Source organism: Acyrthosiphon pisum, chromosome A1 (assembly GCF_005508785.2).
Source record: "Acyrthosiphon pisum isolate AL4f chromosome A1, pea_aphid_22Mar2018_4r6ur, whole genome shotgun sequence".
In the NCBI taxonomy this organism is placed as follows: Eukaryota; Metazoa; Arthropoda; class Insecta; order Hemiptera; family Aphididae; genus Acyrthosiphon; species Acyrthosiphon pisum.
The window spans coordinates 4,489,382-4,494,737 of record NC_042494.1 but is presented as its reverse complement, the minus strand read 5'-3'; positions in this window follow the sequence as shown (position 1 = coordinate 4,494,737).

Below are 5,356 nucleotides of genomic sequence, written 5' to 3'. Positions count from 1 at the left end.
TTACACGTAGGTACCTGCCTTATGATTAGATTAAGAGTTCAATCATGAACACTTTATGCGGTGGCTAAATGAGTTGGTCGATGTACCATAACTTTGACTTTGATATTTGTTTTCACGTTTTAAGAGTTGCAAAAATAATTTTATGGCTACCGAAAAAAACCACCTGACACCTGGTTAATTTCCAAGCGCAACGACCTGTGTTGTAAAAGTAAAAAAACAAAATGAAAAAAAGAAGCCACTGTATGGCCAATTACAAACATATTTACAACGGTGGAAAGTAAAATATAAAAAAAATAATATTAATAATTTAAAAAAATGGTTATAATGATATAACTTTGTCCGAACAAAATTTGCTTTCATTTCATTATTCGCATATTTTGTGAAATTATCTGCGTTAACACGTATATAGACGTATATTATAAGGATCGATAGATTTTTTCTCAAAATATCTATGAACGCGCATGGTGTCTCGGACATTTCGACGGGTTTCCGCACGATATTTCGTAACCGACGTCCGTGCGTTTACTCATACATATTGTCATGTTATACGCGTCGAAACGTGGTTAGTGTATACCTACTGTATATTGTATATATAAATATACATATAAAAAAAACCGTGCAACGATCGACGAGAACAATCGTTCGATATCGTCGACAGACGGGTTGTTATACACGCCAGCGCGTGTGAACACGATCATAATAATATGTATAATATCTCATAGCCATTACGTTGTCGCGTTTCTGACACCGCGGGCACGGGAGATATTCCACGGGTAAACCGAACATATAGGTAGTGCCTACGCTTAAAGATGTGTATATATAGGTACCTTCACACTTCATCGTGTCGTATTCTAGTTGGGATATATTATATTCGACTTGTATATAGGTAACGTGCGTTTAAAAGACACGACACGATGCACCGCGAAGACCTCCTAAGTAGAGCTACCTATCTATATAGGTGTTATTGTGTATATAGATATGGGATCTTATTGTAATAATAATTTCGACAACGACCGCAACAGTTATTTAATGTGTGCCATAATATAATGTTATAACTTATAATATTATTATTGTCGCGCGGGCAAAGAACACATCACTCTTCCGACGTATATACCTTTTGTACGGTTCCTGTGCCTCTAGGTTAGTACGCATATATTTAATATTTATATTATTATATTATATATGTGTTTGTGTGTATACTTAACGCATCGTCGATCGTGGTCGAAGTGTCATATTGAAACTTATTTGTGTTTATAATAACGCTGGTTGCTGCCAGCGCCGGCGTCGGCGCGGTGTAGCTGTGGTGGTTTGAACGAAGAGCAACGAACTCTGGACGTTTGGGACGTAAAAAACAAAACGCAAAAAGTGCGCGTATATCACGAGTAATATACAAACGTTATGGTTATAGTATGATAATATTCGTCCAGCGGGCGCGAGGGGAGAAAAGGGCGGCGTATATTATAACATCGAACGGTCGCGAAAAAATACGAGAACGACTAGAAAAAATCCTGACCGTCGTGTATACGCTGTACACATACGCGCGACGCGTGTGCGATTCTTATTATTTTTCGTAACGTCCGAGTAATAATAACAATAATAATAATGAGATAGTGGGACGACGACTGCGACTGTGTCGAAAATTAACGGACCGGACTAATTTAATTGTCGCGCCGATGACAATGCAGTCACGACGCGAAGAATGATAATAATAATAATATTACATGCATAATATAATAATATTTTAATAATGTGTGTGTGCGTGCGTTCGTACGACACCGGGTAAAAAACACGATCACGAATTCTCGCGCGGCATGACAGAGAATCGCGCGCGCGAGTATGTACGGTATAGGTACACGACCGAAATATAAATCGCCCGAATCTGCCCTGCCGCCGCCGCATCGGCCGACAGCAGTGTTTGTACCTATGTTATAAGTCTAACCTATGGTTGGTTATACCTATAATTCTTCCAGAATGTATATTATTATTATTTATTATTATCATTATTACGACGGCGACGGTCGTGTGTTACGTCATTGGGTCGCACCAGTATACCTCCTATCATAGTTGTGGTATTCGCGGTAAATAACAATCGTAACGTAAACTGCAGATGAAACACACTCGTTTTTGTCGAAAAGAGCGCCTTTTCCGACGAAATCAAATAACCGTATGAAATCAATTATACTTGGGGGTAGTGTTCTGAAAACTGAATATTGCTATTTGAATATTTTTTAAAGAGGTGTTTATTATCTCTAGAAACAAATAGATACATTTTTGAAAGATTTGATTTTTTTATATTCAATACTCGTCATGCAGTGTATTATGATCATCAGCATACCGAAAATTACATTATAATATAGCTAAATGTAGGTATAATGTTTATTGTTTACTATTTTCTTTGAAACAATAATAATATTATTTAGACATTCTAATTTAGAAATAATTATATAATTATGTAATTAGGCACAAAAACCGATTATCTATAGAAAGCTAATATGAAAATTTAAAATTAAAACTATCATGTTGCAAAACATTCGAATATATCCATTTAAAATAATTTCAAATGTACTGTACCAAAATATGATGAAAAGTAAAAACTAAGGAAACACGGTCGATCTGATATACCGACAGTCGACGAGACTGATTTGAACGCCATTTTTTTCAACGAGCTTTTTCTACGTCGCATTTAGTTCTCCTAATACATTCTGCGTATTGCGATTTTGTTTTTAAATTTAAAATTCCTTTTTGATGTTAATTGTTTATATTGCGTAGGTACATGGTACATAACACCGAATTCCGCTGAGATTGGTTCGCATTATTATAAATTTATACCGTGCAGAATACTGTCGGTAAGTGGAAAACGATAAAAACGGAATATTTGAAAATAAATATTTTTATTATCTGCAGCCAAATTACTGAAATATAAGCGAAGGCGAAAGATTAACTAGAAATTAAAATGCGCATTTTATGCTCCGGCTGCAAGTTGTTATTTACGACGGCATTTGGTATATTTCAATGTAAAACTGCGCATCTGGAGCACGTCTGGCCAGTTATTTTCATTTTTGTTTTTGCAATGTCGTAATCGTTATTTTCAATCATTGCGATTTGCCAATCATTAATGAATTCCTCAAAGCTTTTAACGAGAAACGGTTCCCGCTCTTATCTTATAATAATATTATTACGTCGTATTATGATGAAGACGCCGCAACCGCCGTTATTATGTACGTCTTCATGAATATTGTATTATATAATAATACTTTGATGTATGGCGTACATAATACATGATACATAATATACATTTATATATATATATATAACGACTCAACGAATCATGTTAAGTATAACATTATAAAGCTTTGATATGCGCATCATCGTCTGTTTATAATCGAACTGCGTTCAATTCTTTTTGCACATTATATAATATATATCATATTATTATGCCGAATTCGCTGTATACGTCCTTAATTATACTTAATTTCGTATTACGTTTACGAGTATAACAATAACAGTGGTATACTTGAATGATATGTATATATAATATATATATTTATTATGTCAAGTATGTATTACGCATGGGAATATGACGTGATGGTTGTTTTGCACTAAACACTGATACTTTTGGGCGCAGACTGAATTAAAACGAACTTCGTCAATCTGCAGATTAACTCAAGTTAATGTCGATTCGATATTTAATTTATTTAAGTATATTGATCTATATACACGGGATAATGTTGCTGTTTATAACACCTAAACAATCTCGTTTCTTTTATTTGGAGCTCGACTTATATCCCTTTTTCGGATATAAGTCTTGGTCACTATATTGTATACCTATATATATTTATATATTTGTTACGCGATTTGCCGCGTACACATTTCCATTACCAGCGGCTTTGTCTCAATCCCGCGGCGGTTCACGGACGGTCGTTATTATACAATATATTATGTCCAACATTGCCGAATATATATATATAAATAGGTATACCTATACATTTAAAAGCTCGCGCTATACCCTATCAATTAATTCTCCTGTCCCGAACAGAGGATCATGCCTATATTACCGAAATAGCGTGTACGGATTTTCTAGGCTTCTACGATTATTTATTGAGTAAATGGAGTTTGGTGTTGGCATTTTTTTTTTTTTTATTGAATATTTTACTAGGTATAAATCATATTATATAGATAATAACAATAATATTATAGATACCTATACAGTATACATACGTAAAATCAATAACAGTCGACGCTCAAAAAAACGATTTGCGTTGCATTAATGCGTGTTAAAAAAAATACGGCACTGCAACAGGTGCGGACGGGTTACGGACGGTGACGGCGATCAGTCGAAAATATTACCAAACCGTATTCGATTATATTATACGTATATATATATATAATACGATTTTACAGTTATGATATTATTGTTATTATACGCGTTATGCACACTTTACTATTGTATTGGAAATAATATTGACATCGCGGTGTATAAAAGTTGTATTGGTCGATGACATCTGGTGTAGGTACATCGCACACTGCTGTTGCAAAAATGCAGGTTGTCCGCAGATTAGAAAACTTCTTATCGTTATTATTGCACTATATATTATTATCATTATATTTTTTAACACATCTCACGCGGGAGCCGATTGTGATGCGAATACACTGAACACAGTCGTATCACAGAATATAAAAATATATAACTGTGGTCGTATTATAGGTTTATCGAATAAACAGGCGTACGATAAAAGGTGTTCGAAACGTGGCCTTAGGTGCATGTGCGAATATAGTGCGCGATTTCTCGGAATATGCATATAATATTAATTATTATTATTGTTGCGACTGACGCTTGTAAAAAAGGCGTTGCGAAAAGCGATAGGAGTTTTTACCTATATTATATTATATTTTCGATAGAAACTAAAATTATTTTATTTCGGTTTTTGCGATCATTATATTATAATGGTTTATTGTTTTTTTTTCGTTACTCAATAATATTTACGCGGTAAAATCTTATTCACCGTTTTTTTACACCCCCACTTAAAAACTTAGTGACGGGTCGTACCCGTGGTCGCTCATAAAATGGCGTATTACTATTATTGCATTGTTATTATTTTATTAGTATAATTCTTATTATTATTATTGTACAGTTGTCGTTCCGTATGGGAAACGTTAGCGTTGTGAACACCGTCGGGTCCGTGTAATTCCGGTGGATTCGTAGAGGCCCGACCGGCCCTCGGCTGCGTGTGTACAGGTCTCAATGTCTCATGACTTCGGGGAAGTATAATAATATTATACTTTTTTAATACTTTTATCGTTCGGTCACAGTTTAAGCGAAAAAAAAAATCAAAAATAGTTTTGTCTCGTAATCACG